We start from the raw sequence: 13,360 nt of genomic DNA on the forward strand, positions 1-13,360 counted from the left end.
AAGCCAATCTGACTCTTACTCAGGACACTGTGCTCGGTAAGGAAGGCCAGTATCCGGGCGTTGATGATACTGCAGAACACCTTCCCAAGGTTACTGCTAACACAGATGCCCCGGTAGTTGTTAGGGTCGAATTTAACTCCACTCTTATAGATTGGGGTGATCAGCCCCTGCTTCCAGATGTCAGGGAAGTAACCAGTACTGAGGACCATGTTGAACAATTTAAGCACAGCCTCCTGCAGTTGTGCGCTGCTGTGTTTGAGCATTTCAGTGCTGATGCTGTCCGGGCTGCAGGCTTTTCTGGGTGGAAGTGCCTGGAGCTTTTTAGATAGTTCCTGTAGGGTGATTGGAGCGTCATTTGGGTTTTGATTATTTTTAATTGATTGTTCGAGCAATTTCAGTTTTTCCCTGGTTTCAATTTGATTGTGTGTCAGATCATTTTGTTGGATATCTTTATAAAGGTTTTCAAAGTATTTTTTCCAAATGGTTCCGTTTCGTATTGCCAATTCTTGTTGTTTTGTTGAATTTAAATTGTTCCACATTTCCCAGAACTGGTTTTGGTCAACAGATTTCTCTATGTCTGTGAGTGTTTTGTTTGTGTGTTTCTGTTTTTTATTTTTAAGGGTGTGTTTGTAGTGTTTAAGGGTCTCACAGTACTGTTGGCATAGTTCTGTGTCTTGTGGTTGATTATGTTTTTGATTGGATAGGTGCCTTAAATTTGTTTCTTATTGATTTACACTCATCATCAAACCATGTCTGTGTGTGTGTATGATTCTGGTTGATTTTTTCTTTGTCTTTTTAAGATTTGCCATTGTGGCTGCAATTTGAAATATTTGATTGATATCATTTATGGCCAGATTTAGTCCTGTCACGTCAGGCTGGTACTGTGAGCTGAGGAAAGTGTTGATGATGTCTGTTATTTCTGTAGAACTGATTGCTTGGTTAAATTCCTCTGTGCTGTTTGGAGCCCATCTGTATGTTTGATTAAGGTTGTACAGCTTACTGGGCTGTGTCTGTGTGTTGCTGGCCTGACTTCTTCTTTTCAGGAACACTGTGATTTGGTTGTGGTCTGACAGGGGGGTTTGCTGCCTGACAGTGAATGCACTGATGAAGGAGGGGTCCCTGTCAGTGAGGGCGTAGTCGACTACATTAGTCCCAAGAGCTGAGCAATACGTGAACCTCCCTAAAGAGTCCCCTCTGATCCTGCCATTAAACACCTTCGGGGATGTTCCTCTGGGTTGTGGTGGGGGTGAGGTACAGAGGGGCCTGGCCGAACACATGGCTGTTTCCCTGTGTGCCGATGAAGTTGGGCTCGGTGCCTGTCTGGGCATTGAAGTCCCCACAGAGCAGCACATTCCCCTGGGCCTGGAAATGGCCGATCTCTGTGTGGAGGGTGTTAAAAAATTCCCCATTGTAATAGGGGGATTCAGAGGTGGGGGTATACGCTGTACAAAGGTATATATGGTTCTCACACTGGGCTATTCCCTTCTTAATTTGAAGTCATGTGTGCGTTGGGCCCTGTTTGACTGGGCTGATGTGGTTCGCCAGCTCCTCTTTGTACCACACTATGATCCCCCCAGAGTCCCCACGCCGCACTGTGCTCAGTTTAATTGAGGGCACAATAACCTCCCTGTAGCCCAGGGGGCAGTGTGTGGGCACCTCTGCACGGCACCATGTCTCCAACAGAACTATGATATCTAATTCTTTAATGCTTTTAATGAATTCAGGGTCTGTGCTCTTTAGCCCGAAAGGCGAGGAGTTCAGGCCCTGAATGTTCCAGCAGCTGACTGTAAATGAGCTCATTTTAGCTAACATTGTACTTGGTGGAATAAAATGCCTATCAACAATACAACTTTTTAATCGAAGGTTTTGTTTAAACTAGAATTTCAAATATATTAATAATTAGTTTTATGTAAAGTATGGTTACATTGTATGTACACAGGTATTTATTTTTAATTTACAAGTGGGGTTGTCCGTCCCTACCCGAGTTCTCTGGCTCAGCTCAGCAGTCTGGAGCAGAGGAGGCTGAGCAGGTGCTTGATCTCCCCCAGCTCGGTGGGGGCCGGAGTGGCGGCCTGGGTCAGGGCTGCGGCATAGCTGAGCGGCTTCTGATGGGCGCTGTGCCTGGTGCTCGTGGGGCGGGTGGGAGGCTGGGTGATGGGGGGCTGGCCGGTGCTGCGGCATCGTGGTACGTGTGCTCCAGTGCGGGGGGGTTGTATGTTTGGCTGGCCTCTGTTGGTATTGCTGTGTGGATAGGAGCTCATACATTCAGTGACTTCTCTCTCTCTCGTTCTGTAGATGCATCATAGGGAACATATGTAACAATCCCTCTTTTTGTTTAGCAAAAATGTGAATGAACGTATTTCAAGTGGGTTTTGCCTTGGTTGGAAACGTTTTAAGATAAATTATGAAGTGTAAAATGGATTTGTCTCAATTCTCCGTAGTTTTCAATGTATGTGCTATTCAGTAGCGTTCATGTTACCGATGTGTCCTATGCAGTGGTAGGGTCAATAAAATGTCAGTAAAACTTTATTCTGATAGCTTTGATTATTATTTTTTTTCTCATGAACAACAAATGCTGTTTGCTTGATTTTTACAGAGTATGTCATAAATTCCATTTTTATGAAGCCTGACAAATTGTATGCTGTAATATTGAATATTTTCAGTTACATCATTTGTTTGCTTTTCCTATCATGTTACAAATGTTCCCTATGTGAAAGATGCATTATATCTTAATAACGTCAAAACAATTAAAGATATACGGATTATATATTTTTGGTAAAGTTATAACACATTGCCATTAACTATGTGTGTCAGTAAAAGTTTAAAAAATCCTGACAGTTTTTTATTAATCCTGCAAAATAAGTGTTTAGGGAAGATTTGTAACTTAAAGTTAGGGTTAGTGTTAGGGTTAGGGTAATTAATATAATTGATATATAGAATTGTTAAAAAGTGTAAATGTTTACATTCCATTTTTCATGGTTTGTCTGAAAGTTTCAGTTCTATATTCGGTTTGGAAACCGTTTTTATATATATATACATATATATATATATATATATATATATATATATATATACTTTATTCTATACAATATCTTCACTATTAAAGATAAACGCATTATTATTTTCGGCAGTGTTAAAGCACATTGGTATTACCTATGTGTATCTTTAAAAGTTTAAAATTCCTAAAGGTTTTTTATTGATCTTACAACATAAGGGTTTAGGGAAAATTTGTAACATAGAGTTAGAGTTAGCCACTGGGTAAGGGTTACATCTTCAACAGTAAATACAAAACATACACTAAATACATAGATTAATAATACTAATAAATAGTAAATAAATAAAGTAAATAAATAGTAATGGTGTCCTCTAAGCCTCAGAAGAACAATAATTTGTTTGTTAAAAATCATATTATGGACAAAATCTGTAAAGTCAAATTAAAGGAAAACTAAAGGCTGGAATCCACAGGAGCAGCACTCTGGTGCAGCCCTGAGTGACAGCCTGATGTAAAACCCATAGCAGGAGAATGTAAACAGTATAGTGACATATTATAGTCTTATTTTAGAAAATATTTGGTTATTGGTGCATAGCATAAAATACCTGAAATAAAAGTTAAAATTAGACTTTGGATTTAAGATGAGTGAATTAGTCAAAGGGTAAGAATTTTAAGGATACTATAGAAATATAAATTATGAGCATTGAATAAGTGAGCTAAAATTAGTATTGCATAATTTTGAAGGAGAAAATGAAACTTAAAAATACTATTAGAATGAGTTTTACCAACCAGAAATAAAAAAATAAATGTTGAAAATTGAATTAGAGCTAATTTTTGTAATGGGAATCTGAGGAAACAGTGAAATTTGGTGAAGATATAAATACATAGATAACCAGATACTCCAGGAAATTAAAGGTGTGGTCATTTGGTAGCTGTGAGTTCCACAATGAAGAGTTTTTGAAATCCCCAGATATAAGATCCCTAAATACAAGGTGTAGGTAAGAAATGAACTATTGATCTGTTCAATCTGGCTTTGGGAACAGTTCTTCTGAACATGTACCGGTGTAGATTGGACTTCAATAGGAGGAAGTGACACAATAAAGACATATATGAGCCGTGCAGGCGGACAGTCTTAGTGCCCACGCAGGCTCTTCATTGGGGAAATCATTGACTGAACAAATTTTTTTGAAAATTTCTTTTCCTGAGGTATCTGGGAATCATTATTGAAATCAATTAAAATGCTTATTTTCTAAAAATATATTTTATTAGGAAAATATCTTAATCTGTTAACTCAAATAATGGAGCGAAATATGTGTATAAATACTAATAAAACATGTCAATAAATATAACTTGTATTGTCTAGTAAGAAATTAGGAAAGGAGAAAGAACAGTTGTTAGGATACAGAGTGATGTTTTCAGAGGGGGCGTTGGGGCAGTGAAAGTGTCTGTGAGGTCAGCTCCCCACTGAGAGAGATAAGAGAGCTGCCTTGTAACTAAATACAGATGTACTACTACAAACCAAGCAACATTGTCAACCGACAGTAATGTTTTGGGAAATCGAGAATAGTTACATTACTAATGCTAATAATACTGATGTTGATACAGATGAATAGAAAAATAACTACTATTATCTGTCTTCACAGGAACCAGCAACAATGAATTTCCCTCACATTTAGTCCACAGGTTCCCTACTCACATGCCATGACACATCAGTGCATAGTCTCCCCTCTCACATTGGCCTCCGCTCTAAGTGCTGCAGCCCATAATCCGTCCTCATGGCCACTGATGCCAGTGTGTGTGGACGGACAGGAGGGAGGGGGATGGTGGAAACATACGATGCTTACCATACTCTGGTAAAAGTAATAAACCAACTAACTCTGCTGATTCCAATTGACAACAGGAGGGTGGCGATGTCCAGGAATAGACGGACAGATTATTAACAATGCATTTCTGATTGATTTCAGGTGCTGAAAAATAACAATTTTATCTTTTAGGAAAAGGCCTGAAGTAACAATATGGAAATAGATTGGGAAGAAACATGAATAGTCATACAACTCCAACCTCTTTGAAATCTAAGCACAAGGATACAGAGTCTGGTGGGACTATGGGCATTTCATGAACTATCCTTTCCATAGTTTATTAGAGTGACTACTGGATTGAAAGAATTGTGCTGTTTGGATGTGTGACTGAAGTGTGAAATGATATGTGATGTTTCAATGTGATGTAAGTGGATACACACTGAATAATGCTACTATGGTGTATTGTATTATTGTATATGGGAATTGAGTGAAAAACTAGTTCTAAAAAAATGTATGTGATAACAAAGCCAATGCTTTGTAATGAACGAATAATACATATTTGCTCTAGTTAAAAAAAAAGGTTATATTGCATAATAAGTCTATTGGGCGATAGAATTGGCTTTAGAGCAGTGCCAATTTGGTTCTAACTTTTGGGAAATATAACTATTTACTTCTCCCGGTTCTGTATTCATTTTTTGCCAAACCGTTTTTAGGTGCTCAAGTCTATCTGAATCAAAAGTCCCATCTTCTGGAAACCTTAACTTTCTGTAACCTATTGTCCAGTCAAACCACTTGTGCACATCGCGCACATCTTCACTCCATAGTTATCATACATATATCTGACATGTGTACCTTTGGGTGGCGGGTCATCCGTTTTACTGTAGCCTTTACCACGCATTCTCGTTTTGTACACAACTACCAAGACATACAAGCACAAAATAATAACAAAATGACAGGGCAGAAAAGAAAAAAAAAGTAAAAAGAAATAAAAATATAACAAAACACAAATTAAAATGAATCCTATATACGAATAATAACAAACATGTTTTTCAATATGTTTGCATTTATATAACTTGTATATAACTTCATGACGTTTCTTCATTTACCATTTATGGTTCTACAAAACACGTGCATTTATATTATCACCGGCATATCAGATATTGAACATTTTTTTTTTTTCTAATTGTAGGTCAAACCTACCCTGCAGTATTACAGACACACTTTTGTCTACGGGAACCCAAACAGGAAGACACAGTCCTGTTTCTTCACAAACAAGAAGACACAGTCAAGTCTATGGTAACACTAAGAAACTTTGTTTCTTAACAAGCAAGAAAATATTTCCTGCCTCAAGTAATTGATATAAGGCAAGCAACAACGTTTAATAAAATATAGATTGCGTTACCTTATCGTCAGAGGGCCAGGCGAGCAGACAAGTGAAAGCAAAGCACCGCAGTAGGGAATTTTTCAAAAAGGTTCCTTTACCTTTTTCTATTTTGCTGGCGCGGTTTTGCTGGTCATTGGTCTGGCCATTCCAGTCCTCTCTGTCAGGGTTAGCAATCCCATCCTCGTCGCCATGTAATGTGGAAGAAAAACCATCTTCAATCAGGTTGGAACGTTCGTTGCAATGCCTTTAATACACGCAGCGTGGAGAGGAACAGTGAATCAAGAAGATCCCAAAGTCTCTATGCCATCATTTAAAAGTCAGAGGCTTTTATACACAAAAAACAAAGATCTGGTTACAATCACAGAGTCATTACTATATTATCATTAGAGAGTTAGCTAAGCAGAATATATATCAGAGTTCATAGGTCAACACATGGATTAGGGGGCAGGCACTTCAATCATACTGTTTGACAATATCTCCAAGGTCCACATCGTAATTAACGAACAGAAAACAAGCTACCTTCTGGCATGTCCTCCTGGCTTGACCTTATCTTTCTTAAGTATACAGAGAGTAGAATTGATATGAGGGAAAGAATTCTAACTTTCCTTCCACAGTGCCCTACACCTACCAGCATGTCCTTTTAGTATGTCACAAAGGTTCCCTAATTCGTTTTACAAATGTTCCCTGTATGTTATGAATGTTCCCTAAGCATGTGACGAATGTTCCCTAGTTTATGTTACAGATGTGCCCTAGCACTTCTGTCTCTCAATTCAGTGCATTTGTATTGGAGGGGAACGTGGATGAGTTTGTTCCATTCTTGGGAGGCTCTGCCTTGTTGGGGCAGAGCTGTGATCCAGGTGAACAGCAGATCGGACAGAGCTGGGCATGTTGCCGGAGGAGGAGGAAGGCCGGTCAAGCAAATAAGCTTGCTAAGGTACGCAGCAGCAGCAAACAGCCCCCCCATCCAGCCAGCCAGGCAGTCTGGCTGGCAGTGACTGAGTGGTTGACAGACGGCAAGCAACGGAATGCACGTGCTCTGTGATGTCATAGCAGTCAGCTCAGAGAGAGGTTCGTGATGTCATCGCTGAGCTGGCTGGCTCTTTGTGTCTTGCTGGCTGTGTGTATGTGTGTGTGTGAGAGAGAGAGAGATTTTTTGATTTTTAACACCTTTATTTTACTAAAAAAAAACAATTAAAACAAACTAGAAACACATAAAAGACATGAAAAAAACTCCCGACATTAAAACACAGCCTATTCTAAAAACGCTCAATAAAAACCACTACACACGTGCTACCTATAAAATATTCTAGTGAATTAAACCAGTTGGTTTAAATGTCCAAAGTATATGGCACAGAGGGCAGCCCCGACACCCCACATCTGCAGAAAAGTGTTCAGGTCTCCCGTCAGGCTGTAGAAATTGTAATCCAGTCGCACTCTGGAGCTTACGAGAGACCAGAAGAGGGAGAGTGCACACTGTTGCTGCACCCGCTAAGTCTGACTTCTCCTACTGCTCAGGATAGCCAGCTTAGCCTGCCCCACTAGAAAGTTTGCTAACTGACAAACATGTCTGTGGCGCTGCTTGTACTGGACTCACAAAATAAACACAGAGCGTGAGAAAAGGAGGCCCAGCTGCTTGAACAGGCTCTCCAGTGCAGTGAACAGCAGCTCTAATCTAGGGCAGTGGCAGAAACAGTGAAAAAGTGTCTCTCTCTCCCCGCAGTAGGGGCAGGTGTCGCTCACTCGGGGGTCCAGTGTATGTGCAAAAGAGTTTGTTGCGATGACGCCATGCAGAAGCCATGCAGAAGCGGGGGCTTGTTCAGGCTCCTCCAGGCTGTGCAGGCATCTTCCCCCAGAGCCAGGTGCTCCCTCCAGGGGGTGTCAGGGAGGGGCTGCAGCTGCTGATGGTGCAGCTCCCTCACACTGAGCTGATAGAGCTGCTGACACTGAGCTGTGAAAACAGACACACTACAGAGACTGTGAGGCGACAGAAGGCGGCCTGATGAGCTAGGGGGGACTGAGAGACACAGACAAACAAGGGGAAAGACGGTGTCAGGGTCCTAGGGCCAGCAGTGCTGCGTGAGAGCCTGGAAAAGCCGCTCCACAGCGCCTATGGGAAGGGCGTTCTGTACTGCCCAGAGAAATCTGGTTATGACTCTCAGTGACCTCATACCCAGCCTGGCAGCCAGGCTGTCGGCACCAACCCACTGTCCCCTGTTAAAATCCGACAAATCCCTCAGCCGGATCACGTCGACCTTAAGCAGGACTGACCTGAGGCTGCTGGAGAGCAGGAGTGGACAGCTAAAACCGGGGTATACAGCAGTGGCTCCTCTAACAGCCAGTACAGACTGCTGCCCCCCAGCTCCCTACCCAGGGAGAAGTGCTGCCACACCTCTAAAACAGTACAATAAAAAACAGGCAGGGAAGGAAGTTTATGGGGACGTGTCTTAAGTAAAAACATGTGTCTGTCATAACAAGTGTCCAGGGCGGGAGACACTGGGGATCTGGAGGGTACAGGAGCCTCTGAGCTGCCTGCAGCCGAAAGGCACTCAGCCTGCTTAACATATCTACCAACCCCTGTCCCCCCTCCTGGAGCGGCAGGTACAGCACTGCTTTGCGCACCCAGTGCAGCCCGTCCCAGAAGAAATCCAGGAGCAGGGTCTGTTTCTGGGACACCAGGGCCGGTGGGGGGTCCAGACATGCATAAGTGTGCCAGAGCATTGAGGCCACCAAGATATTAATAAGAATTGCTCACCCCCTAATGGAGAGCTGGGGCAGCAGCCAGCGCCATGCCCTCAACCGGCCCTGTACCCTCTCCAGCAGGCCAGCACAGTTCTCCTGCGTCTCCCCCAAAGTCACACCCAGCACCCGAGGGCCTGAGAGAGACCACTGCAGCCCCGCAGGGAGGGCAGGGGGTGCAAAAACCTCCCACACCCCAACCAGATGAGCGCTGCTCTTGCCCTAGTTGACCCTGGCTGAGGAGGCCCTGCTGAACTCCTCCAGACACTCCCAGAATGACTTGGATGTCTCGCTGGCCAGACTGTGTCTCAGCAGCATAGGCCGACACCCTGACAGCCCGGCTAGCAACTGCCTCAGCCTGTGCAGCAGGAGCTCGATAGAAAGGGAGTATAGCATCCCTGACAGACTGCAGCACTGTCTGATGTCTCGATGGATGTGGATATGCTCACTCAGGCCACCATTGATCTTCAGCACACTAAACACACGACAGTACAGCAGCTGAATAAATTCTACGAACCGCGGGCCGACACCAACTGCTCTCAGCACCTGAAACAGGCACTGCGGCCGGCATGATGTCTCTGAGCCGCTTAGCCAGAGCCTTAGACAGGATCTTATAGTGCTGACACAGCCAGCTGGCCTCATGTTCACAATGGAGGACAGATTCCCCTTCTTGGGCAGCAGGGTTAGAATAGCTCTACGACAGCTAATGGGTAGCAGCCCAGCTCACAGGCCCTCCTGCAGCACTGAGAACAGGTCCGGGCCCAGCTCAGTCCAAAACTCTGAGAAAAACTCCACAGTGAGCTTATCCAGCCTCGGTGCCCAGCCCTTATTGAGCTCTTGCATTGCGCAGGTCAGCTCTGCCAGGGTTAGTGGGGCCTCTAACCTCTTGACACCATCCTGTGGGACCATAGGCAGACCCTACAGAAACTGTTGCTGCTGCTCCAGGCTGCCCGGCTCTGCGGAGTACAGCTCCCTACAGAACTATGTGGCATGACTACACATCTCTTGCCCATCCTGCAGCACGCGGCCCTCAGCCGTCCTCAGGCAGAGCATCACCCTGCTCTGCTGCCGCCTGCATTCCAGCCCAAAGAAGAACTTGATGGGCGCAATTATCTGTGTCAGGCTCTGGAACTGCGAGCGCACCATTGCCCCTCGAGCCCACGTCCCCAGCAGCTCTGACAATCCCTGCTGCATAGCTTTGAGGTCCTCTAATGCCCCCGAATCTCCAGCATCCAAGGCTCGGTGGAGCACCTGAATCTCTCCTTCTAACTCCTTCATAGATTCATTCAAGCTGTCAGTCCTATGCTCAGTGTACTTCTGGCAGAAGAGCCTGGTCTTAACCTTGCCAATGTGTCACCACTTTCTCAGGGAGGCAAACCTAGGGCGCTCTGATCTCCATCTCTGCCAAAAGAAAAGAAAAGAATTACAAAAAATCCTGTCCTGCAGCAAGCTATTATTGAAAAGCCAGTAGGCACTGCGCAGCCGGACAGGAGGCAGGGTGACACTCACAGTGATGAGACAGTGGTCAGTGGTCAGGTGGGGGTGATATGGAAGCCACCGATCAGATTGACATGATGTCTAAAGGTATAAAATCTATCCAGCCTGGCTAGCGACATAATGCTAGAACCCGGCCTCACCCAGGTGTACTGTTTCACCTTTGGGTTGGCATTCCTCCAGACATCGACCAGATTGTGCAACTGTGTATTACCTTCCAGCTGTTTTGCTGACTGTGGACTGGGCTCCAAATGATTCCTATCTAATCTATAGTCCACAGTACAGATCCAATCACCCCCCCAAAACCAGGATCTCCTCAGCCCCACAGTCTGCTAGCGCTTTGCTGAGCAACGGAAACACTGACAGTCTGTCTCTCACAGCATTGGGGGCATAGATATTAATAAACACAAAGGTCCTTCCCCCGCTCTCAGCCTTTACCATCAACAATCTTCCACCAACAAACTCTGTTTTCTTAAAATAATCCATTTTAAAAGTGTGTGAAAATAAAATCCCCACTCCCCCACTCACACTAGACCCTTGGCTAAACACACTCTCTCCTTTCCACTCCCGCTGCCACTCACACTCACTTTAAACCCATCATCACTGGCTAAGTGTTCAGTCTTGGTGGCGGCCGCATCAGCAGCAACAGCAGCTCCCTCCTCGGCTAACTGAGCCCGTGGCTGTTCTGCATTCTCACTGCTAGCAGCTTCCCCACTAGCATCCCCTACTCTGTCCCCACCGAGGCCAGTAGCGTTTGCCACCGCCTCCCCCTCATCGCTCCCCCGGACGGCAGAGCCGACACCAGACGGCCCTGCCTGCTCCTCACCTTCCTCTCGCCCGGCCGCCGGAGCCTCTCTCTGAGGGCAAGAGCGACTGATGTGCCCCTGCGCCCTGCATCTGAAACACCTCATGGTATCAGTTGACACGAACACCACGTACACTAACCCCTCGATCTTAAACTTCAGAGACAGGCTTAACTCATCGGCGCCGTCCGCCAGCACCATGAAACCCTGTCTGCGGTAAGAGAGGACGTGTTTCAGCTCCGGGGCGCTGCAGCCCAGCAGCACCCTCCTAATGGCGCAGGTGAGCCGGCCATAGCGACTCAGATCCCCCGCCAGCAGATCGTTGCTCAGGAAGGGGGGCACATTGGAAGTAACCACCTTTACAGCCGGGGTGGCCAGAGGGAGCGTGGGCAGGAAGGTCCCCTTCACTGTGACCCCCTCTTCCATCACATCCTTCACCAGCGCCTCAGAATTCAGGAAAACCACGATGCCCTTATTCATTCGAGCCGCAGAGACGATGTTCTGGAAGCCGACCTTCCTTCCGATCTCCATCGCACAGTCCTCTACCGACACCTACTCCTGGGACACGAGTATAAACCCATGCTTTCGGGTCAGCGTTTCGTAATTAAATGAAGGGGGGGGTCTCCCCGCCCGCAACGCCATGCTGATCTAAATCGAAAAACAACCCCCTAAACCCGAATCGTTTAAAACCAACAAACGATTAAAAGTATCTATAAAAAACAAGAAAAGGAAAGAAAAAGAGTAGTAAAAACACACACACACACACTCTCTGCAAACAAACCTCCCACCACCACTGACTTCCCCAATAAACTCCCAGCATGCAGAGAGAGAGAGAGAGAGTGTGTGTGTGTGTGTGTGTGTGTGTGTGTGAGAGAGTGGGTGGGTGGGTGGCTGTGTTAGTGCCTTTCTGTCTGTCTTCTGTGTCTGTCTGTCTCTGTCTGTCTCTCTCTCTGTCTCTCTCTCTCTCAATTCAGTGCATTTGTATTGTCAAAGCAATTGGACATTCAAACATACATTTATACATACATTCATACATACATACAAATATATATATGGAAAAGAAACAATACAATTATAAATCACAATAAGATGTAATAAAGTACAGGAAAACAAAATGTAATAAAATGTGATCTTTAATACACACAAATATGTATAGCTGGTCGGAAGCGTCTTGGACTCGGGTTCCTCTTCATTACTTATAATGCTTTTGCCTTTTGCTAAAGCTTTCCATGGAGGGGAACGTGGATGAGTTTGTACCATTCTTGGGAGGCTCTGCCTTGTTGGGGCGGAGCTGTGATCCAGGTGAACAGTAGATCGGGCATAGGTGGGCATGTGGGCGGAGGAGGAGGAATGCCGGTCAAACAAATAAGCTTGCTAAGGTACGCAGCAGCAGCAAACAGCCCCCCCATCCAGCCAGCCAGGCAGTCTGGCTGGCAGTGACTGAGAGGTTGACAGACGACAAGCAACGGAATGCACGTGCTCTGTGATGTCATAGCAGTCAGCTCAGAGAGAGGTTTGTCATGTGATGTCAACGCTGAGCTGGATGGTTCTGTGTGTCTTGCTGGCTGTGTGTATGTGTGTGTGTGTGAGAGAGAGATAGAGAGAGATAGAGTGTGTGTGTGAGTGGATGGCTGTGTTAGTCTCTGTCTGTCTGTCTGTCTTTCTGTCTCTCTCTGTCTCTCTCTCTCTGTCTCTCGCTCTGTAGATGCATCATAGGGAACATATGTAACAATCTCTCTTTTTGTTTACCAAAAATGTGAATGAACGTATTTCAAGTGGGTTTTGCCTTGTTTGGAAACGTTTTAAGATTATTTATGAAGTGTAAATTGGATTTGTCTCAATTCTCCGTAGTTTTCAATGTATGTGCCATTCAGTAGCATTCATGTTACAGATGTGTCCTATGCAGTGGTAAGGTCAAAATAATGTCAGTAAATCTTTATTTTAGCAATTATAGAGGGGATCAAATGCAAATAGAGGGTCCGCACTAATTATCTAATTTACCAACAACATTTAAAATTTGGTCTTGCGAAGCTGCAAAAAATGCTGTATAATCGTATGTGTGTTCATACACCAGCTGCTTAAAGTCTGATAGCTTTGATCTCATATTTTTTTTCTCATGAACACCAAATGCTGTTTGGTTGATTTTTACAGA

The 13,360-nt window shown here is 44.6% G+C and overlaps 1 non-coding gene across 1 annotated transcript; it reads left to right on the forward strand.

The window, feature by feature from the left end:
- Positions 1 to 12,381: 12,381 nt before the first annotated feature.
- On the forward strand, positions 12,382 to 12,496 carry LOC136752043 (U5 spliceosomal RNA). The gene has a single exon (XR_010817221.1). It is a non-coding gene; the product is annotated as a U5 spliceosomal RNA (small nuclear RNA).
- The last annotated feature ends 864 nt before the right edge of the window (positions 12,497 to 13,360 follow it).

The sequence above is a fragment of the Amia ocellicauda genome, chromosome 6, assembly GCF_036373705.1.
Source record: "Amia ocellicauda isolate fAmiCal2 chromosome 6, fAmiCal2.hap1, whole genome shotgun sequence".
Classification (NCBI taxonomy): Eukaryota; Metazoa; Chordata; class Actinopteri; order Amiiformes; family Amiidae; genus Amia; species Amia ocellicauda.